Source organism: Stegodyphus dumicola, chromosome 7, assembly GCF_044657685.1.
Source record: "Stegodyphus dumicola isolate Sdum_Otavi_A_Nest chromosome 7, ASM4465768v1".
Taxonomy (NCBI): Eukaryota; Metazoa; Arthropoda; class Arachnida; order Araneae; family Eresidae; genus Stegodyphus; species Stegodyphus dumicola.
Window position 1 is genome coordinate 21,369,300 of NC_140774.1, and position 25,464 is coordinate 21,394,763.

The 25,464-nt window shown below is 34.4% G+C and overlaps 1 protein-coding gene across 2 annotated transcripts in view; it reads right to left on the reverse strand.

Moving 5' to 3' along the window:
- Positions 1 to 23,180, reverse strand: part of Mcr (macroglobulin complement-related) — a 239,657-nt gene extending 216,477 nt beyond the window's left edge. Inside the window, exon 1 of one of the 2 annotated variants that reach the window (XM_085819950.1) lies at positions 22,896 to 23,180. The gene's annotated coding sequence lies outside the window, so the exon portion shown is untranslated. The other variant, XM_085819951.1, reaches the window with a different exon arrangement.
- Between the last annotated feature and the right edge of the window lie 2,284 nt (positions 23,181 to 25,464).

A 25,464-nucleotide genomic window follows, 5' to 3' on the forward strand; every position in this document is an offset into this window, starting at 1 on the left:
TGAAGTCTTCTTTTTCGCTGAACTTCATTGCTGTTCGACGCGCTGCGTCGAAGCGCGTACGAAGTGAAATTTTAAAATTGCCATCCGTCCTTTTAAAGAGACGTAGATTGAATTTTTTTATGGAATCAGGCGGCCCTCCTTCGTCACTTTTTCTCTGTTTTTTGACAGTGATATTTTTTGTGAAGAAAGTTGAAGTTAGTCATGCCAACATAAAGCTGAAACACTGAGATTTTTGCAAGAAAGTGAAGAGAATCAAGCCAACACACACTGAAACATTTGAATAGCAGCCCCCCCCCCTTTTTTTTAATATTTCGGTTAAATTCTTCCGCATTAAAGGCTATTTATCAAGGATTTCCTTAGCTTCATTTTTAAGTGATGGAAATGCTTTGAAACTGTTGACATCTTCTGACCAGAACTGATGCCAGCTAGCATTCACTGTGGATGAACGTTTTCGCTCCCATGCGAGTTTAATCTTAATGCTGTGTGTTATGATGAGTTTTTTCTAAAATGCGATTAATGTACAGTGCTTTCGTTCGTCTAGTGCTTTATTTGCGAAAATCTAAACTTGCCTGACATAATAGGCTTTTGAATGTCTTTACGATTTCTTGATCCACTGGTTGGATTTAGGAAATGGTGTTCAGTGGAAGGAATAAAACCTCTTCGAAGCATATTTGTGAGGGCCTTGAGCACCATGTCCTGGAACATTATCGAAAATTAGAGCTTTAAAGTTTTAAGCAATCTTTGACAATTTTAATGAATGAATTTACAACCTAATCATTAAAGGGAGCCTATCGCAAAGCGGATGACGCTCTGCAGCGTAACGCCTATGATTAAACTTTTCGAGGTAGACAAATTACATGGAGACGATTAAGATAATGCACACATGCAAAATCGCATTTCGAGAGTCTGCGTTTGGCAAGGTTTACGGTACTTGTAATTTTCACAAGGACCTATCATTTACAGAATGAAGAGGACAACAAAAGTGCTCTTCCCAAGTCGTGATCGACAGTCAATTAGGTCATGCACGATTTCGACCAGCGTGAATCCTAGATGACTCTGATAAATCCTCTCTCGCTCTGCTCCAATCATCATTTACTTCCTGTTTGGAAAAATTCCATTTCAGGAAAGAAGTTTCGAAGACTTGCAGAATCTTTATCAACTGTTCATCCTTGTCCTGGGGTGCTCTCTCATAGACACCACATATTACACCTATTAACTAGGCTTCGACTGTCTAAAGCTATAAGCTTTACTCCTGAACTGCTGGAAATAGAATTCTGTCTTGATAATAAGTTACCAGTTAAGGAATTACTACTATCCTCTAGTTAAATATTTTCACGAAAGCCATCGGCGAATCAACAATCTATCTATTTAAATAAATAAAGAAGAGTGTATGAGTGTTTGTCTTTCTTATAAATCTACAGTTTTATTCCGACTTTGATGAAATTTGGCACACTTAAACTTCAAAACAAGAGATCACTGTCTACATCAGATTTCTTAATAACCTACTCACGGGGCAGTCTTTGTATAAATATATTTTATGTCAGTGTAAAGAACTTTTGATTAAAAGCTAGCGGTTTAAAAGCTTTCAGTTGCTACTTGCAAAGCGGAAGATAATTATATTTCAAATTTAATCGGAAATTTAATCGGCGGTATAAAAGACATAATTTGCCACTCGGAAGAACGCAACATATTTATTTTTCTTGCGGATTTAATAAACAAACGCAGAGGTTTAAGAGAAATGTATTGTCATTTGACGAATTAAGATTTTTTTTTTAAATTTCAAGCAGCATATGTGGTTATTTAGGAAAAGAATAAGATACTAAACACTTTTTTTAATGTATTCTGATATTCATTAACAAACTAAAAGAATTAAATATATTTTCGTTTAGAAGGTCGTCCCAAGATTTCAGTAAATTTGAGTTTTTTTCAATTTTTTGTTTCTAATTGGTTTCCAGTTTTTAGCTGATGAAGGTTCAGATTTGATTTTATTATTTAAAAAATCCTTAAAAAAAGTTTTTCGTTTTCTTGGTATTAAAAGTTTAGTTTAGCATAATCGAGGACCACCCAATTTTTGAGTGTTGTTAAAATGACAATTAGGTTTAAAGTATATTTGTTTTACTCTTTATACTCGTTATTTGCTTTTGAATTTCGGATCTGCATATTGATTTTAGACCAATTTGATTTTTTTAATCGTCTTTTTACATTTTTTTTTATTATTATTATTAGTCAGTTTAGCACAAATATGTTGTATTCGTTTTTCTAAGTGTTCCGAAGTCGCGAAGGGAAAACCCTGGTACATTTGAGATTCGATTTTTCGGTTTTATATGAATTTTAATGTCTTACATGAAACGATTTTTGAGCTCAAATGAACTAGGAGAACGAAACATATTAATCGACTTTTATGAAACTTTAATTCATTTCCCCCTCATGAGTTATGGAGTTTTAGTAAAAGGAGATTAATTTTATTTTTATATTTTTATTTCTTGTATATTTTATACCTTTTGCATTTTCATTTCTATTTTTTAGAGTTTGTATTACTGTGAATTCTTATTTTAATTTTGATTAGTTTTAGATATTGTGTTAAACCTCTTTTACACGGTTGCAATTATTAATATTGTTGAGGAATTGTCTTGCTTTGACTCCAATTTACTTTTAACTTTAGATGCTTTAAGTCTATATATGTGTAGATTGTATTAGAACAGCGGTGACAAACTTTCAGGAGAGATAGAATACACCTAGACAAAATCACATAGAAATGCATGGTCGGAACCACTTTCCTGGCACGGTAGTGACGATACAAAAAGCAAAAAAGGAAGGACACAAACAATGAGACAAAACATGTTTTATTATGTTTAGTACAGCAGAAACCTACAAATAAGAACAAAAACAAACAACAATCGTCATTAAAGAAGGTGTTCGAAATTATGGCTCCGGACAGTGATGCAGGCCTCGCATCACATGGAAGATCTGCATCACGAATGGAAGATACATGACGCGCGGTTCCTGCATCACGGTCCGGGTCGTAATTTCGAACACATTCTTTGATAATAATCATTGTCTTTTTTTTTTTTTTTTTTCCTCTACCGCGCCAGGAAAGCGTTTCCGACCATGCATTCCTATATGATTTTCGATCGTCTTAGGTGTACTCTTGAAATTTTGTCAACGCTGTACTGATACTACACAAGTATCAGTTTTTACTAAGGCCACTTCATAGCACCGCGTTAGTTGTACAGTTTTATTTGAGCTTGGTAAAATTTTTCACAATTCGCTTTGAACTAGCATACAAAGAAAATCACTATCCATCAAAGATCGGGAAAAATTTACCCCATCCCCTAAATGAAACCTCTCTGCTCTGCGTAAAGCCTGAGCAACGTCAGGTATTTCAGGTAGCTCTGAAATAAAAATCTCTAACTAAGTTTACAATAATTTAAATAACGGTAATAATAATAATTTAAATAATAACAAAAGGCAATGGCCATCTTAAATACCCAAATAATTGTGTAAAATGTTTTTACGAATTTTTTCTATATGTAAATAAGTTTAGTGAAATTACATGTGAAATTGTAGTATCTTTTGTGTAATGTAGCATGAAATGCTTGAAAAAAGCCAAGCTTGAACATTGAGGTAAGCGGCCATCTCATTAAACTGGCAAGATATCGCCAAGTTGGCAACTAATTGTCACCAAATTTGGCGAGAAACCGTTGAAATCAGCGAGAATTTGGCAAGAAAAACAAATCTGACGAGAAACCGTTCTCAGTTTTTAATTTAGAGTTAGAACTCAGTGCGAGCTTCGCTCTTAGCACTGCGTTCTATTTAACGTTCTCAGTAGTGTAAAATGGTAACTACTGACTGTGGTCTGTGATACTGAGAAGAGCTGTAACGAGTACTTTTGCGGAAAGATCTAGAACTGTAAACCTTTTTGTTTGGTAAAATCAGTTTTATCAAGCTATCAACGGTTCTGCGGGCATTCAATCCATTACGAACCCGTACGAGTGAAACAATATGTGTGTTGTATTAGGTAAATCTTGCGTAGTGTTCATAATTATCTGCATATTATGTATTTACAGCAACATTTGACTTGTACTCACCTTATAATTCTTTAATCACCATTTCATTAGCTTTCTGTTCAAGTAATTAAAGTACGTGCTTAGAAATTAACTACGCCTCTTAAGTAAATTGATACAAAAATTTCGAAACTTTTAATTTGGTTTGATTTAGGCTAGGGATTATTAGCTCGGGCATCCAGGAGCCTAACGACGTTTCGATCAGTGATGTAGCCATAGTCCAATCTTCCCCCAGAGGCTTTACAAGGTAACTGAAACAGTAATCAATACTGTAATGCTAGTATCACTGTGCAATTATTAATGGAATATACATTACTTTTGAAGAAATACTATAGTGACAGTTACCTGTAGTATATCGATAAATCCTTTTCATTTGTTATATTGTTACTGTAACCGCGTTTTTCGGGAATTAAATCATTCGCACTATTTACCCCTCTCGATTTCCGGACAATAAAATAAGTTGAAAAAAATCCGTTGTGGACGCATGACTTCCTTGTACGTCATGAGAAGTCCACATCACATTGTAAAGAGTGTCCCAAAATTAACGCAAGATTTGAATTCAATATAAAAGAAAGTCTTTAGATATTTATTTTTTAAGTGAATTATAAAGTACATAGGATAGGGTTATTTATAGAATAACACATCGGGCAAATGGCCTCCACGGCTTTGCTGGCACCCTTTCGTCGAAATTTTTCATGACCTTTCTGCATAACTATGGCTGAATTTCGTTGATGAAGCGTTTAATTTCCTCTTGTAATGCACATATGGTTTTGGGATTGTTGACATAGACCTTTGACTTCAAATAACCCCATAAGAAGAAATCTAATGGTGTTAAATTACATGATCTAGGAGGCCAATTCTGATCATTGAAACGAGAGATTACACGATCAGGAAATGTCTCATGCAGTAATTGAATTGTTTCATTGGCTGTATTGCATGTAGCACAGTCTTGTTGAAACCACATATTGGCCACTTAATATCATCCAATTTCGGCAGAAAGAACTGTGTTATCATGTCGCGATATCGAGCACCATTAACAGTTGCTGCTTGATCAGCCTCATTCTCAAAAAAGCATGGTCCGATGATGCCTCCTGCTACAAATCCGCACCAAACAGTGACACGTTGTGGGTGCATCTGTTTTTCGCTAATCACACGTGGGTTCTCCGAACCCCAAACACGCCAATTTTGGCGATTAACAAAGCCATCGAGGTGAAAATGTGCTTCATCGCTTAGGATTATTTTGCACGAAAAACCAGCATCCACTTTTTGATGATTAATAATCCATTTCACGAACTCTCTTCGCTGTTCATGGTCATTAGGCTTCAGTTGTTGTGTTAATTGAATTTGTAAGCATGAAGACACAAATCTTTTGTGAGTATACGCTGTAGAGTGCTTCTTGAAATTTGCAATTCTTGTCCACGACGCCGAATTGATGTTCCTGGGTTTTCACCAACACTCTCACGCACTGCTTCAATATTGACATTTGAACGGCTTATTTTTGGACAACCGGTGTGTTTAGCGTCTCCAACTGATCCAGTCTCCACGAATTTTTCAATTAATCTTTTCACAGTTGACGAGATTAAAACACTATTTTTATCATATTTTGTATACAATTTTCGAACTGCGGCCGCCAGACTTTCATTATTTTAAAAATATTGTTCAATAATGAAGACACGTTGTTGCATCGTATAACGCTCCATTTTCACTAACCCTAAACTTTTGTCTTTCAAACTGTTCTTTTTTCAGGGTTGCCAACAACTTAATGCAAAAATGGCGCCAAATTAAAATCTTGCGTTAATTTTGGGACACCCTTCATATTAATATACAAATAAATAGTAAAATGCGTATATTAAATTATACATTTTTTGTATATTAAATACACATTTTTTGCTGCACTTCATTTAAACTTATTTCCTCGAATTATTCTAACTTAATTAACTAATCCCTCTAGGCAAGTTGAAAATCACATCCAAAATTGAAAATTTTGAAATTAAATATCCCAGTCAATTTTTTTTCGCACGGGAGTCAAAACGCCTTGTAATTTTATTTTTTCACTACAAGTGAAACTTTCCCAAATATAAGTATAGGAACTGGGAGATCGCTTTCAAAGTTAAATTTCGTTATTTGTCGAAAACGATTTTTTTTTTTAATTTGACATAACCGAAACATGAATATTTTAGTCTTCTAAATCACTTCTGTAATTTTCCAATTACAGAAGCCGGATAAGGGTGTGTGTAATAAAATAAGGGTATATATATATATATGATAAAGGGTATATATATATATATATATATTTACAGTCTGACGATTGCAATAAAAGGGAAGCACACAACTAGATGTTACAGCAGTACCATATACAAAATTTCAACGTTCTACGCCTAATCGTTTCTCAGTTATGTGAAATATATGCGTACGTACGTACAGAAGTCACGAAAAAAATCCATTTTGAATATATTTTAAATTTCTTTTACAATCCGTTATGGAAAACAGAGCGCTTTGCTCTGTCCGTACGTGGAGATGTCATGCACAAAAATAGTCAAAATGGATTTGGGAACGGTGAAAATCGGTATTTCCGTTGAAATGCGATACTCGAAATGTTTCGCGATTACAATACTTCAATTGCATCATACAAAAAGTAAAAGAGGGGAGTAAAAAGGGGTATACTATTGCCAGCTAAACGAGTTCGTGGATAGCTTTTTCCGAACTCTGTTCCCTGGCGTTCCGAAAGCAAATTTTATGAGAAACATTACTACACTGAGGTTAGAGAACAATCAATCTTGTCTGTTTTTATGCATTTAATACAATTTTTAAAAAAATTTTAAAGAAATCATACGACAAAGTGGTTTAAGTCGCGAAAATAATAAATTTAGTCATGAAGCACGACATGAGATGTTTCACGTTGCCATTGAAATACATACAAACGCATTTCTGTTAGTGTTTCAGTTCTGCGCTCAGAAGTAATGATGTATTTCCGTGTTTGATTCGAAATCCGATAGATACGAGTGCAGCAGACTTAGAAAAATTAATTGATTTGACACATTGTGACATAAATAAAAATGCAAAGAATTATGTCCGAATGTTCAGGTAAACTCAGCCATCGACGCAATATGATTTTTTGAGCTTTCATTTATTAATCGCCTAATAAATATATAAAATAAAATACTTTTAACAAATTCCTGAAAGGATTCAGATTTGACGTCGCACTGGAAAGTTTGTTAAGGTTTTTCATGCTCTCCGAATGACTCTGTCTGTTCTTGGACTCATGGTCGCTAAAATCATTGCTTTTATCCTCTTTACTGTTAAACACGACTTTCTTCGCTCTTACGCCACATAAAATTCAACAGCAAAGTCATAAAATATTTAAAAACAGCCTATTTTTAGAATTCCTGATATAATGTCGAGTGTTGCCATCACATTTTTTATATTCGCTGTGTTATATCTGGTGGAGGATGCCGTCATGGAGGGCTTTCTAAGGGAATCTGTCTCGTATCCCCATTAGGCATGGTGAAAACCACGGAAAAGTTCAAACAGCCGGAATTTATAAATTTCTGTTAAATTCACCCGTCGAAGCAGTTTGGGGTTTTGCACTTTCATTACCTTATTAATCAGCTTGGCAAGAAGAGAATTTTTTTTATAGGAGTGGCCCATGATAGATGAATGAGAGAGAATGCAGAAGAACAACTTCGATCAGTACATTATGATCGAAAGCCTTCCACTGAAGGTCGATTTAATTGGCTTAAAAGTAGTTCGACTGGATGGGCAGAGTTAAAGATTTCTAGCTCAACACGCACGTAAAATTACTTCTAATTGAAAACAGACTTTTATTGTTATTATTATCCCCCCCCCCTCAGCAAAACATCCATATGTAATCAACATTCCCTATCGTCAGTTATGCAGAGCAGAAATAAGATACGAATAACTACAACTCAGCGCAATTATCGCAAGTGATGACTTCATTTTCATGAAAAAGGTAATGTAAACATTCAAGCAGAACGTGGCGAAAGAAGACAAAAATATAAATGAAATATTTATACATAATTTTCTCAGCTGAAGAAATATTTAAATTTCAAATTGGAGTAGGACATCGGATCACGAACTCCTAGCTTCACGAATAAATTATTTGAACAAAAAACGCTTAGGGTGACGAAAGTCGTCTCGAGTTATGAACACTCAATTTCTCAACATTTGGTTTTCAAATGTGTTTTCAGGTAACCTGCGCCACATAATAAACACTCGCGACTTCTAGGAATATCATTTTAATATTTTCCATCGTGTAATTGTCATTAGCAAAGCCTGGACGCAAGTGACTTACAGGAGCAGGAATATGAATGGCCAGATTCAGTAGCAGGCAGAAAAACTGACTTATGGCGTTTAACCGAACTGGACTTTTGAACTATTATTTACTTTCTAACCGTTTATTTAATTGAATTATTTCATGTACCTAAAACTGCAGTACATTTTAGCAGGCTTTAAAGTGTCATAATAACGCAGAAAGAAACATTACCGATTGTCCTTCTTGGCCCCCGCCAGCTATCGAAGTAAAAGCTTTCATTGCAAAGTTTTTTTAAAGGGTGTCGTTAGGTTTTGTTCTTTTTTAATGAAATAAGAAAATTACGAGAAACATTTCATACGATTAGAAAAGTTGGACAGTCGCAAATATATTTGCGAATTTTCTAGAGAACAATTTTTGGCGCTTGTTGTCCTACCACGTAAAAGATTCAATTTAAGCATTTGTACACTTCCATTACAATAGTAATAATTTTAGAACGTTATAGAATATTTTATTCCATATTTTTTTAAGCGCTAAAGAGAACAGATGTCATAAGCTTACTGTTCAACCATGGGAGAGGGGAATCTTTCGGTTAGTTCAAGTTAGTTTTCGGTTAGAACAGTTAGTTCAAGTTCTTAGATCACAGGCATCGGCAACTTCTTTTGGTTGCCGGTTAAAAATTAACCAAACTGTGTGTATTAAAAAGACGTTTTGGGTCAGTGGTATTTTCATTCTAGAACCGTCTTTCTTAGTAAATAATAAGACACATTTTATTGAGAAACCGCGTATCTGAAAGATCCAAGAATGCGTTTTTAGCAACAATCTAAGCAATTTTTACCTCTTTGTTGTTTAATATTTATTTTATAAGATGGACATAAAAACAAAGGAAAGTCGTCCACAGCAATTATTTTAAATCTGCCCTAATTGGTAAATACGTAGCTCCGAATCGCGCATGCGTGTTTGTGCTCATGGTCGCGTCTGCTGAGTGATGATAGTATGTATGCTTGATAATTTTAACGCAATTCCGGATCATAAATATTTTTTCAGGCTACTAAAATACCTCACAGAGATTTAATGGCACCTAAATTTTTTAATAAACTGCAGATAAAAGATAAAGTGAGATCTTAAAAGATGTAATTATGAAACTAATCGTTATAATTAGAAGAAAGTAAAGTGGTTGTATGATAGACAATCGGACCAAAATCTTCAATCAAAATACATCAAAACTACGCGTCAGGAATTGAGTTAAAATAAAAAGAAAGCGAAAGCGAGACCACACACTTTCAAATAATTAGCCTGATTTGCTTTTAATAAAGGCCTCCCAGTATTTTTCATCCTGGTTGGTCTAACCTAACACTTCTCAAACTGTGGTTCGTGGACCAGAAGTGGCCATCGAATCCTGAACTTGTGGCTCTCTTAGATTTTCAAAGATGTCCTCTTATTAGTAAGCAAAATCAACAAGATTTTAGATCATTTCTTGCTGATGACATGCTGCTGGCATATCTTTTAGATGTCTATTCAAAGCTAAATGATCTAATTCTTTGTCTTCAAGGCAATTCTTTGAGTGCTCTCAAAGTCTATAACAGGGGTGGCCAAAGTGCGGCTCGCGAGCCTGATACGGCTCTCGTAGGCAATTTGTGCGGCTCATTATGCATATAAAATATATGTATCAAATATGGTAAACTAAAACTATTCAGTGTCCAAACGGAAGTAATTAATTAGTTTAGACTCTTTTTACAAAGTTATCAGGGATTTCTTTCTATTTGAAACCTCCTCCACTACTTCTATAATGATGTAAATATTAACTTGTGGCTTTTAGAAAATCTAGATGAGGCTCTCGAACATTTCTGAATTCAAACGTGCGACTCTTACTGATATGAAGTTTATCCAAACCTGGTCTATAAGATATTAAAAGAGCTAGACATGAAACTTAGTTTGTGGGTTAGTTACGTAAAACAGAGAATTTTATTATAATGTTACTGCAAAAGATATTATACTGTTACTGCAAAATTATTAATGAATGAAATTCCGAGCGGAACATATGATTAATTTCTCGACTTCCTTTAGCAGTGGAAACGAAATATAGTGAACTTTGCAATGGCACTTTAAAAATTATAATTCGGTTGCTTTGACGTATATGTGCAAGAAAGAGTTCTTATCCCTAATTCAGAAGAAAAAAAAAACTGGACTTCTTGTATGGCCTGTTAAATTATATATATTTTTTTTTTCTGCACTTCATTTAAACGTATTTTCTCGAATTATTCTAACTTAATGAATCGAGATCCTTGGAGACAAGTTGATCCAAAACAAATTTTGAAATCGAATATCCCGGTCAGTTTTGGTGGTACAGGAGTTAAACCTCTTGTACATTTTCTTTTCTTTTAAATTTGACATTGCCAAAACATTAATATTTCCTTCCTTTAAAACACTTCTACTTCTGTTATAGTAAGTGTATGACATAGAGCAACGATTGCGAAAATAAAGACAGAGTAAGGAGGTCGGTATATAGGCTGAAGACTGCCACTGAATTAAGGATAGCAAGGGCTATGCAAATTGACTAGCGCTGCGCATCATTTATGCGCAAGTGAGGGCGCTGTGGTAACTGCATATATAGCGCGTACTCTGGTTGTTCTGAATTAGTTTCCAGCATCCCACAAGGAAGTGTTCTCGGTCCAGTCCTGTATCTTTTCTACATATCGGACTTTCCACGCCCTGGACAATTATTCTTTGTTAGCATGTTATGCTGATGATACGGCGATTGCAATTAAATCTATCAAAGCAAATCACGCAATAGACAAAATGCAAAATTATCTCTATGCTGTAGAAGATTGGTGCACAAATCGGCGTGTAAAAATCACAGCTAGCAAGTCACAACTTTTAATCCTCAGTAAAACTAAGAAGCACATTGTTTTTGCTGTTCCTTTGGTCACAAAGGCTAATTATTTAGGAATTATTTTGAATCAAAGACTCACATGGTCCAACCACATTAAAAGTGTCAAGAGCAAAGCCATGGGCATCATGTGCAGATTTCTCCCTGTCATTGGAAAATTTTCAAATCTTAGCTTGCGTACTAAAAGACATATCTATACCACTTGCATTCGACCAATACTTTGTTATGCTGCTCCTGCTTGGAACACGGTCACTGAAACTCAACTTCATCAATTGCAAGTAGTGCAAAACAAATTTCTGCGCATTATTACTGACTCACACTTTCTTATCCGTAACAGAGATTTAAAACTTGAGACTATTCCAGATTATATCAGAAAATCTAGCGAAAAATTCTTCAACAATGCGACTTCGTTAATTACTCTCAAGTCTTTAATTATGAAATTCTCTTCGAAGATAGAAGCCTCAGACGACTAGCAGCTCACACCTTCATGGGAGGAGATGACAACTTTATCACTTAGCTCCTCAATTGGTAGCTGTTCCAATAGTTCCAATGCATCTGATCTTGATTGAAGTTCTTCTGTAGCATGAATATTGTTCTTGGAAAATTGTTGTAACTGTTGGTGTGAGTTTTTTGCTTTGCTGTGATGAAATTGTTGTGTTGTAACTTTGTAGCCTAGGTTGTTGTAGTATTGCTGTAGCGATTAGTGTTGTATCGTTGTATTGCATTGTGTTGTAGTTTTGATTGAGGTTTTTTTAGGAACTTGAAATTGTCATTGAAACCATTGCTATAGAGTATCTTTCTCATATTGTTGTCATTTAAATTGCATTGTCTTGGATCATTCTTGAAAGCTCTGATCGCTCGTTACGTTTTGCGAACTTGTCTGATTGGATTGTCTTGCTACTTTTGGTACTTCACTTTTCCCCCTTTTCTCAGTTTTCTCCTCTGAGATTTTTTCCACGTACGGATATCTTTATGTCATGTGCCCTCGGGCTTTAATTCTGGAACCGGAAATGTTGGTCTTCGCAATAGTTCGGTCAATTAATAGAGTCTAAGTCTGAATTAGTTGTTGGAATCGCCAATATGGGTAAACTGCCTGATTTTGACGCCTTCGATCCCGGACAAATCGTAGGTGCGCGACGCATGACCAGTTTCCGAAATCGTCAGACAGCTAGGATTTTCAAGTTCAACAGTGTCAAGAGTATACCAAGAATACATTGATGATGGAGGAAAGCTAGCGATCGGGCAAACTGGAAAGGTTAGGTTAGGTTATTTAATTACGGCAAAGCACACTAGGGATATCTGCCTACGGGGAGGGATGCCTTCGTGGAGGACTTTCTAAGGAAAACTGGCTCGTATACACGTTACACATGGGGAAAACTACGAAACCAACCACGCAGCCAGCCCGTCCGCGGGATTCGAACCTCGGACCGAACTACCAGTGTTCAGCGACTTTACCGCTCGGCCGCTGGTCAAACTGGAAAGGTGCGTGGTGATAGACGGCTCAGGTGTATTGTACGTAGCCAGCGAAGCCAAACATTAGCTCAAATTACCACCCAGTTGAATGACTGTGCCACTCGTACAACCAGTTAACGGACTGTGCAACGCTCGCTTCATCGTATGGGTTTTGGGAGCCGTCGACCTACGAGAGTACCATTGCTCAATGCTCACCATCGGGCTGCACGTCTTGTCTGGGCAACAGAGCACAGAGATTGGAGTGTAGAGGACAGGAAACGAGTAGTATGGAGTGATGAGTCTCGATGGGAAGAATAAGGTGATACGCCGAACATTCTAATTTACAGAAGTTCGAAAACGTTTCAGAATCCCTGGTTTACCCAAAGGTTTTCAATCAAGAAGGGAAAATATTACTTCTATTCAACACTTTTCCATTCAAAAAATACACATCCCTACATTCTCACACTGACTGAAATGAAAAAGCCTTAACTAGGGCGCAGTCTAACAAAAACTCTCGTTTTCACTTAACGTGATTTTTTTATAGTTAAATAGTAACTATAGCAGAATCTAAGACATTTTCCAAGGGATGGGACCAAATTAAAAATAAAAAAATCTTAGTCCATTTTTCAGATTGAAAGTTATTCACAAAATGCTTAACAACACAAAATGTTTCATGTGCAAACATTTAAAATGTTTTAAAATGGTAGCAAATTTTACATAAACGTATATTATTAGCCCAAAGGGGCAATTTGCCTAGAAGGGATATTAATTTCATTTCGGCATTTCGCGTTGGTTCACTGTAAACTGCGTTTCTTTTTTCAAATTGTTGCCACCAAATGTTACAGCCCTGTATTATATTTAAAGAATTTAAATAATGAAGAATCTGCATTAATGTACATATATTTCTCACACTGTGAAGAAACAACGGTACCTAGAGACATCAAATTTTGAGTAACGTAGTCCTCCTCTCGAATATAGGCATCTGGAAGCCCAAATTTGGATTTTTTCTTATTATCTATTTCACATTTTGTAAAACTTTAGCGAATTGTTGATTAGCAACTCAACGATGTTAAAGCGAGCAATGGCAACACTGCAGAGGAGAAAAAAGAAATTACCTCCTGCGCGCGAGACTGTGTATCATAAATTCTAAAGATATGCTCTTTTTAAATTATATTGTGATATTGTTGCTGAATTGAGTTTTATGGCTTAAGTGCGAAGAAGATGATATTAAATAAATAAAGGTAACACACAAAACGAAAAAAAAAAAAAAAAAGAGTCCCTTTGGGCGTAATATAAAATCTAAAAACTCCCCCCCCTTTTTTACCACATACATTATTAATTTTAAAAAAACTACAAACTCGGAACAGAGAAAAGGGCACAATTATACTCAAGACCTCCTGAATTTATAATGTGAGACCACACCCTAAATTTTAAATGATTCCAAGTTCATAACTGCATTCTAAAATCATGCGATCAGCATTTTATTTAACAGTTAAGTATATTTTTTTTTAGTTTATGAATATAAAAAAACTACATTAATTAAAGTATTGATATTTATCTGCATTTTCTATATATTTTATTATTTAATTTGTAAAACATTAAAAAAAAAAAAAAATTATGTCAATTTAAATAAACGCATACGTATTTCTCGAGTTTTGGAAAGGAGGAAGGAACGTGTTCTAGCCATGGTGAAAAAAGAAGCGTGGAGTAAAATAAATTGAGAACCAGCAATTTAAAGGATGTTTTGAGTTCTGCTTAAAAAGGTCCTAAATTCGAGCCTTTTGGGCCTAGCGATGATCAGCCTTTGAGGACCTATAACCTTATGGGTCTCCAAAGATAGCCCTACAATTTATCCTTCCCGTAAAAAACAAGGAAAACGGTCGTTAGGAGCTTTTCAAAAAACGCTCGACTAGGTCCCCGAACTGACTGAATGGGGCCCCCATTTATACGTCATAAAAATAAAGAAAATGGATATGGTAAGAACCCTTGAAAAGGTTGCATTTAAGGCTTAAGATAGTCCTGGTTATAGTTAAATAATAGATAAAAAACGAATATATTACATATAATAATAATATATTATATAATTTTTTAATGAAGAGTCTGGTCTTCATAAAGTAAGTAGCGCCCTCTAGTAGAAGAACGAGAAATTAGGGACAGGCTTTCGGCGGAGAAGCCGTATGTTCAGTGAAGTGAGTGATAAAATCAGTAATTCTGTCCTAATTAATATAGATTTTGTATAGTGTATATATAACCTAATAACTGTTTTAGATAACGCAAAAAGATTATTTGACATTATCTGGGTCTAAGACACTACATCGGCCACAATTGGATATTACAATTAATGACATACCGCGTGACCTAAAAGTCCGTTAACATTTGAAAATTCAATGATTTTCCGAATAATGTAGGTAAAGAGGTAAAAACTGACACACATGCTTGAAATGTTTGAGGTTTTATTAAAAGCCAAAAAAAAAAAAAAAAAAAAAAAAAAAAAAGTTCTTAAAACGGCCAACAGACGGTGCTTCAGAAGATAACAAAAGTAATAATTAGCATAACACTCGATTTTTGCCAAGGAATATGTTCTTTATAAGAAATTTTCAACGTGCCGGCCGTCATTCATCAACAATCCCTGTAGTCGAGGGACAATGTTCTGAACATCAACAGGCAGAAAAAATTACATACTGTATAGTATATCTGTAGGTATGGTGAGAAACTGCCGTCGGATGTTGTCTTTTAGCATTTTTAATGAGGTCGGAAGATCGCGGGGTAACCCCACAGCCAATAAATAATCACAATCCTGAGAGGACAAGTATGACAGAAGTGGTGCTCAGAACGCGATCCTTACTAAACGATGTGTGCAAGAGATCTTTCACACGTGTAGCAATATGAGATGGAGTGCCATCCTGTATTAAAGTCATACTTTCCAACAGGTGTTTATCAGCCAGATTAGGGATGATGCGATTCTGTAACATATCAGCATAACTCGCACCCGTCACATTGACAGTTTGAATAGCAGAACCACGCATTTCCTCGAAGAAAAATGGTCCGATCAGGATTCATGTAAGAAATCCACATCACACAGTGCGCTACACCTGGAGGCGAGGATAAAAAGGAGACAAAGTCATGAAGGGACTGATTCCCTTTCTCACAATAGCTCATTTCATAAACGATTCTCAAGCGGCGTCACTAACATTTTGCTTCCCAGCGCCATATGTTGCCCCCCCCCCTTCTTTTTTTTTTTTTTTTTTTTTTCTTTCAATAAAACCCCATGTCATTTCAAACATGTGTGTGAATTTTTACCTCTCTACCTACATTATTCCTACTACTGAATTTTGAAATGTTAACGGACTTTCGGGTCACCCGGTATTACATAAATCATTTATTATGTGTAATAATTAATATATTTCATTACATAAATCATCATTCATTGACAATATATTACATAAATTATTGTTTTGAAAACTAAAATGCATTTTTGTGAAACAACTTATAAAAATAAAATATAACTGTTTAACTGATGATTCAATATTTCTATTAAAGGATCATTGAATGAGCCGAAGGATCAAATTTTTAACTTTTTAACTGAGCTAGTGTAACTTCTAAAAATTCGCAATACATTTTACCCTCATTAGTTTAATAGCTGTAAGTTAATTAAATATTTTTAATACTTCTAAATATAATAAACAGTATTAAAAATAAATGTTAAAACATTTTTCTTATCTTCTTAAGGTATTTAATTGCGCACGTACCCCCACCAAAAACATTTTGTTGCAAAATGTTTGCTTTTTGCTTTGTTGACGAAATATATACTAAATGTAATTTTTTTATTGTATTTTAATATATAAACACTTCTCAAAACAATTAGAGGATATTGTGAGTTTGGTATGAAATAACCATATAACCGACAATTTTTTAAGCAAAAATGAAATAGAAGAGGTTAGAAAATTATGACGTTTACGGAATATGGAAATTTTGTCTGTGACATCAAAAACTACTCGTTTCAGATAAGGGCTGAAAAACGACCTGCAGCATTCGTCTTGTAGGAGGAGATTAAAAACAACTGATACGCGTTGAATATTTTGTGACAATGAACACGATATCTCAGCAATATGATTTAGCTGAATCTGTAACCTGGAGGGCAATCGGTCATTTAAAGGCGGCTCAAACACAACCCGTTGTAGCGGAAGAGTTAGGAATTTCTCAAAGTGGAAGTCCAGACTATGGAATAATTTTTGGAAAACTGGAAATGTTCGCCGAAGTTTGGGACAAGGTCGTATGCTTGCAACAACACAAAATGAGATCAGCATTTAACAATAACTGCCAGAAAAAACCGCACTATTAACGCCTCTTTCTTGCAATAGCACCTTCAGACTGCTACTGCTACCACAGTTTCGACTTTACCTGCTCGAAGCCGACTCCACCTTGTGGACTTATATGCTCGCAGACTTACGGTTTGTGTTTCGTTGACACAGAACCACCGTGCTGCCCGCAAAAAGGTGGGGGGCACAGGAGCATATCAGATGGGGACGAGATAAGTGGAGAAACATGCTCTTCACGGACAAGTCCCGCTTTAACGTACAACCTGGTATAGCGTACAACCTAACGTATAAATTTAACGTACAAGGTGGATTCCTATCGGATGAGAACCTGGTATAGGGAATATTCCTAAATTTGTGCATGAAAGTGTCCCCTTTGGCAGAGGCGGAGTTATGGTCTGTGCCGGTATTCCTGTCAATGGCTGCACCGACTTAAACTTATCAGGAATGGAGCACTTACCGTTACCCGATATAGAGATGAGAACCTCGGGCCGATTTTGGTCCTTTACGTTGCAGAAATCGAGATGAAGTCATTCTCAAGGATGATAACGCCACACCACATCGTGCTCAGCTGATGAACAATTTCCTTTTCGACGAAGGAGTCGTTCAAATGGGCTGGCCAGCATGTTCCCCACGTAGAAATGAATCCTTAGAGTGTGTTTGGGACATTCTAGAGTGAAGGGCTGCTAGTCGTTTCTTACTCCCAGAAACAAATCAGGAGTTTGAAAGCTTTCTTCTACAGGAGTAAAAGAGAATACCTCAGTCCCTCATTGAAAACCTCATCGAGTTCATGCCTGGTCAGTGCGCGACATTGCTTTCGATCAGGGAAAACCATACCTCTTACTGATATTTATGTTGTTTCCGAGAAATCACATTTTTTGTTTGTTTGTATAATATTGTGCAGTTTTTGTTTACCCACAAGTACCGTCAGCAAACTTTAATTACTCCTTGTTGGTTGTTTCTTTTCCTTTTGTCATATCTTAAAACACTTGTACATCATACATCAAAACATTTCCTCATCCGCCGTTTATATCCAAAATCATAATATCCCTTAATTGTGTTGAGTAGTGTACATCTAAGACAAAAAAATATAAAAATAGCATAATCGTAGTTGCTCTTATTTAGAGTAACATGATGATAATATTATAATAATGTCATAATCTTAAAAAGTTCTCGAAACAATATGAACGAAAAGACGTTTTTCTTATTACTATAAAAAATCTCATCATAATTACGATTCGATGTTATAAATTTATATTAAGGTTGCGCACATTTGTTTTCGTACACTTGTAGCGTTGAATTTTATTTGCATAGATCTCGTATTAAATATTGAAACAGAGACTTCAAATTTTTTTAATGGATTATTTTTTTTAGTTTAGGCCTTCCTTGATGCAAAATAAACATCATCAAAATATTAATTGCAATAAAATATTTTTTTCGAAAAGTGTTAAACAGTAACTAACATAATAATTCAGACACTCCCAAAATTTTGTTCAAATGTTTTGAGAAACGATGTTTCTGGTCATAATCTTTTATTTAAATGAAAATATATCAGAAAAATTACCGTCTGCATTTGGAAATCATAACTTGTTTAGCAAAATACTTCAACACTTCCATATCTGTAGAGAACATAACACAACGTTACAAATTAAGGAAACACCATTATTCATCATTTTAAACAATATAAGAAAGAGTAGACTAGAAGAGAAACACGCTAATGTGACAATCAAAATCGTAAAAAACAACCTTATATTTAGCGTAGGTATAATGAAACACTCAATCGATTTCGAGGGCAGCTAAAGGTCCCTCCTCATCAGGAGAAAGAAATACATAGAAAGAAGAAAATAGGAATCACAGAAACACGTGGTGCTTATCAGCACTGCACGTGGTTATAACTAGATTTTTAATCATTTTATTTGAAGTTCAGATTTTGAGCGTAATGTGCATTTGCCCCTCGCTCCCTATTTTAACTTCGCTAATATTTCTTTATGCTTGATCAGACAGCCTGGCTCAGTAAAAGTAGGCGGCCAGTGCAACTCTGATTAAAAATCTAGTTATAACCACGTGCAGTGCTGATAAGCACCACGTGTTTCTGTGATTCCTATTTTCTTCTTTCTATGTATTTCTTTCTCCTGATGAGGAGGGACCTTTAGCTGCCCTCAAAATCGATTGAGTGTTTCATTATACCTACGCTAAATATAAGGTTGTTTTTTACGATTTTGATAAGAAAGAGTATTCGAAATTTCCAAAAAATACTTGATAAAAAGCGTTCAAAGAACTTGGGTGTTATAAAATTATGGAAATTCCGTAGAACTATTGAAAGTGCAAACTGAAGTCTAAACTACATTTAACACCAAGAAATCGGAGATTTATTCTGCGAAAAGTGAAACAAGATCGAAAACTTAATTTTATAAAATTTGCAGTGCATTTAGAAGTGGTTTGCAATAAAAGTTCATCCAGAAACTGTTGGAAGAGTCATTAAGAGACGTGGATACAAAGGCAGATCAGCAAGAAGGAATGTCTTCGTCAACAACAACAACAACAACAACAACAAAAAACAAAAAAAAAAAAAAAAGTGGGAAATACGCATACATTCCGGAAAATCCACAGTAAGCAAAGATTTATCATGTTGAAACTATGTTATATTAGCAGACTAATCAAGATTTTATACATTCGGGTATGATGGACAGATAACTAATTGTGAGGAAGCCAAATGAAGAATTCAATCCAAAAAACTTATTGCTTGCTATTAAAAATGGTGTTAGAGGCATAATGGTTTGGGAACGTTTCGCCAACTCTGAGATGGAAAGCTTAGTTTTTATAGAAAGTATAAATATATAAATATTCTGAATGAAAAACTGAAAGCATCTGCAAGAAAACTTGCAATGAAAAGTGCATTTAAGGTCTATTAGGACAGCGATTCTAAACCTACAGTTCTAAATGTTCGTTTGTAGCCCAGCTATTCTAACTTTATCAAAATTCCTCCATATTGTCTGGACTAAAATCCTATCGAACATGTATGAAATGAGTTGGAGAAAAGAACAAGGAAACATGATATTTCTTCGAAATCTCTATTAAAATTCTTACGGTGGAATGGAACAAAATGGTACACAGAAAAATTAGTTAAATCCATAATAAAGCGCCTAAAAGGTATAATTTCAGCCAGAGGATACCCAACAAAATACTGAATGTCCCTTTATTTTCATGTTTTTGTTAAATACAGTCTGTTTATTCAAAGTGTCCGAACACTTAATTTGCCAAAAACATTTTGAATGTATATATATATATATATATATATATATATATATATATATTTAGTAGTAATTGTTTCATAAGAATAAATTGAATTTAATTAAAAAAATTAAATTTAAATACAAATTTAATTAAATATTCTTTGCGCCATTGCAAACAAGCAGGTTTTAAAAAACAGAAGTTTTTTATGAGAAAGAAAAATAAAGTCATTTCCCTAATGTTTAAGAACTGATATTTCCAAATAAAACTGAAAAACACAAGTGTCTGAAAACAAAAGCACACTATATTTGGCACTTATTTCAGCCTTTATATTTCACTCTATTTATTAACAGAATGAACTTTCTTAAGCACAATATAAAAGAGTAACATATGTCTTTATAACTATGGGTTTTCGAAATTTTAAAATTTTGTGTCACACAAATAAGAATAAAAAATACGGGTAGCATAATGCATCTATATTTTTTATATGTAGGGAGTCGTTTTACATTCATTTAAACCTTTTATTTAAAAACTGTACCGCGAAAAATAATATAATGTACCGTTAGTAGTACCATATACCATCGTTGCTTTATACGCTTGTGTATTTACAGAAGTTTTAATCATAGGAATTCTTTTAATTATATCTTTTACTCTCGATCGACTTTTTTTTTGGGGGGGGTCGTTTTTTTTTATTATTATTATTATTTTATTTTTTATTTTTAGTCTAAAGGGACTTGAGTCCCGAAGGACTATTACTTTCGTTTTGGCATTTTGCGTCGGACGGATAAATGTCGGTTCACTTTTCAAACTGTTGCCATAAAATGTTAGAGTCCTGCATTATATTTGAAGAAATTAAATAATGAAAATCTGCGTAAATGTATGTATATTTCTCACATTGTCATAAAATAACGGTACATAGAGTCATCGAATTTTGAATAACGTAATCCTCCAACGAATATGAGCATGTGGAAGACCAAATTTGAAATTTGAAATTTGTTTTATGATCGATTTCCTATTTTTTAAAACTTTGACGAATTTTTGATTAACAAACTCAAGGATTTCAAAGCGAGCAATGGCAACGTTGTGCAGAAAAAACATTTTTATCTCCAACGCGTGAGTCTCTGTATCGGAAATTCTAAAGATATGCTCGTTTTAAAACTATTTTGCGATATTGCTGTTGCACTGGATCTTATGGTTTAAGTGCGAGGAACATGATATTTAATAAAGAAAGGTAACACACAAAATGTTAAAAACGCCCCTTTGGACGTAATTTAAAATCTGAAACATTTCAGTTTTTTTTTTTTTTTTTTTTTTTTTTTTTAAGTAAAAGAGTAGAAATATTCAGATTGTAACATATCATACATATTACAATTTTTAAAAAAATCGACTTTTTTTTTAACTTTCGAGGGGGTCAGAACTCAATCCTGGGAACACTGAGTAAGGTCAATTCAAATTAGGATTCGATGCGAAACGTAAATTAAGAACCACTGATATAATAACTGCAATTACTTAATCTTAGCTATAATATATATATATATATTAAGACACAATAACACGCCGAATAAATACTAATTCAGAAGTCAAACAACAAAAATCAGCGTTATATTTACAAAATTTTCACAAGACTAGTTTCGATGGTTTTACCGAACCCCCATTCTCAGCTGCAAAACCGCAAATCCGCTGAATTAGTATATATATATATATATATATTAGGCAGTATACTATATTAGGCATTATTTCTTTTACGTCAGCTTAGTAGTTTGCTATCGTACTTTAGAATTTTGTGTTATGTACTGATAATTAAAACTGAAATTGTTTATTTGTAACTCTAAATATATTTTATAATGGTGTTTTAAATTTTAGTGGTGTTTTTAACATTTACGCGAAATAACAAAAAAAAAAATTTGAAGGAAGATTACAGATTCATTATTCTTTTCTAAATTTTGAGATGTACGATTTATTAAATTCTAATAAAGTTGTAGTCAATTTCACTACTGAAGTCAGAATTTTCCGTAAAATTCTATATTAACAATTCAGAAAATTTATTATTTTCTTCATTTTTGATGAACATTGAATTAATGTACAATTTACAAAAGTTAGGATGAATAATCTAAAAAATAACAAGCATTGTAAAATAAACAGTTTAAAAATCATTAGTTTTCCCCCTTTTCCTCTCATAATTATTAATATTAATTAATTCCATCTGTCTTTTTTTAACTGAATTAATAAGTCAACTCGAAAATTAATAAAAATGAAAGATGCAATTTGATATAAGAAGTTGCCATCTCCGTGAAACGCGATTAAAATGAAAGTGATTACGAAATTCAGTATTCATTAAAAAGCTAAAGACTTATACTTCTAATATTCGCATACGCGATTTAACTTTTCTATTAAAATATATATAGAGATATATGTATGTATTTCTTACCGAACTTTGTTATCCCACATTCGAACAGCACACACAGCCACGAGCGCCACCGCCCAGTTTTCTTAGAATACAATTTAAAATTACATTTCAGGTAATACCATGAACTGACAGCACTTGCTTTCGTTATCCGAATAAAATTTGATCAATAATTGAAAAACTGTGATGAACATTAATGGAAGGACGCGCGTGAAAAGCAATTAGTATTTAAATAAACTTCGAGAAAAGAACGATCCGAAGCACTCACCTGAAACAAGTCCAACGTACCGAACAGGTAGGATGTGTTTATGCAGCGTAAAGTAAAGAATTCGACGCTATTCGCTGGTTTCGCCCCAACAGCATACATAGCCTACGGCTAGACGCTGACATGTCCGGCGCTAGATCCCGAACTTCTGTAAGTCATGTTAAAGAGCGGATTGTTTAATTTGGGGATGTTTTACGTGGTTTTTAGGAATGATGCAAAGCTAACGTTGTCTACCATTCGGAATGAGAATGTCAATGATCTCACAACACAGGCAGGTTGCCGCGCTTTTCTTTTTAGTCACGCGAGAAAAGTATTTTCGGCGACCGCAGCGACCTCTAGGAGCGCGAAAAATAAACTTCTCCCTAGCAGACGAATTTTACTTCCGTACGTTTAGCAAGATTTAAACTATTTCATACATTTAACAATATAAAAATTTGAGTAACAAAACAAAAAATAGTTTAAATAAATTAAATTTTCTCTCACTAAATATTTATCAAAGCATACATAAACAATAATAATAAAATCGTATAGCGAAAAAGTCAAATTCATATTTATTTTCCATATGAAAGCTGGCGCTTATAATCTCCACAGGTTGCGCGCCATAAAATCTACTGCCACCACCTATCTAAAATTTTAAATTTAGTACCGGTAACATAATTATATTGGTTATGCTTTGCGATTCAAATATATTGACAGCTAAATGTTATATTCTTATAATATTTATCTGACATTTCTTTCAGATAATTCTAATGTGTTTATTGAACCATTACATCGCTTACTTTAATTTAAATCAAAAGTAAACAAATTACAAAACTAATTAAATTCCTAAGTTTCTCGAAGTTTTCAGGAAATTTTCGATATGCTGCAAAATTTGAAAATAAAAGTAGGTACCTAAAAATACATATACTTGTATGTAAATAATTACAAATTTCTTTGTTTTCTACTACAGCTTGACGCCTGATGGCATTGCGATTCTGATAAAGTTTGTAGCCTTGGGTATTTTTCAAAGCAGGAGATATGAAAAATGAGCAATGCCCTCGCCGGGAATCGAACCACGGACCTCTCGAATACGCGCCGAGCGTGCAGACTACTACACCACGAAGGCATGCTAAGAAGGCTGGAGAAATACCTTATATACTCCCCCTTTTAAAGGGCGACTGGGGTTTTTAGGGCACCCAATCGCCAAATCCTGGTGGTGAAGAATCATCATGCACCACCTTTTAGTTCGCCACTATAGAGACATTAGGTATTTTTGAAAGCAGGAGATATATGAGTAATGCCCTCGCCGGGAATCGAACTATGGAGCTCTCGAATACGCACCGAGCGTGCAGACCCCTACACCACCAAAGCATGCTAAGAAGGCGGGAGAAATACCTTATAAAGTCTTCGAATAAAAATTATAGCATAGTGTAAATTAATTAGTTCCATTTATAGATGTTCTGGTACGTTTATTAATGGAAAAGAAAATCATAGTAACTAAATCTTGAAATCTCTGCAACGGTATACTGGAAACAGATGCATAATCGAATTGTCTTCGGGGGTCGTTTAAAATTACTTAGTGGGCCGCGAATTTGGCATCACTGATATATACTATCACAAAAAATCTGCCTTTTTAACTTTAGAGGTGCTATTAGTCTCATATTTTTTTATCTGTATCACTTTTCTGTTTATATCACTTTTTAGATGTTGTTACTCAACCATTATCACCATGTATCCTTTTTAAAGAAGTAATATGGCAACATAAATAAAAGCACCAAGCATGTTGCCGCCAATTGTTATCTCCGAGACTGTTTTGGATCCTGTTTGATTTTTGGCATACTGTAAATCTCCCATTCCTTGGTGTTAGCTTGAATTGTGGTCTAGACTTTAATGCCTTTTCAACGGTTTCGAGGGATTTCCATAATTTCATAACGCCAGAGTTAAATGAACGCTTAGAATCAAAAATTCTTTTGGATATTTCGAATATTTTACTTTCTTTAAAATGGCGAATAATTAAGTTTCGAATAGAGCTTGTCATTAATTTGTAACGTCGTGTGATGCTCACTTTAGGTATGGAAATGTTGATGTGTTTTGCTAAACATATAATGATTTCCAAATGCAGACGGTAATTTCTGTGATGTATTTTCATTTAAATAAAATATCTGATCACATGACTTCCTTCTACGGCCGATTATATAATACACATGTTTGGCTGCTCTTCATTCGAACTAATTTCCACGAATTCCATTAGAGATATATTTCTCATTCAATTAATTAATTTTTCAATTTGCAGTAAGTTAGAAATACAAAACATCTACACTACAAATTGTAAAATACAGAAAAACATAAAACACCGAACAAGGCAATTCGGCCAGCGGGCAGGAATACAAAATTTTCGGTGTACAAAACTGAAAGTTAAATTTTGGTCAGACTGGGCAAAAAGACACTTAAGTTGGTGCACCAGCTGACTTAATTTACTGTTCTATTAAGACTTAACTTTTAAATATAAGGACACTTTTGAATTGTTGATAATTTTACAATTATTGCATGCAGATTAATTAAAGGAATAACAAGCTTAACCGGAACATAACAA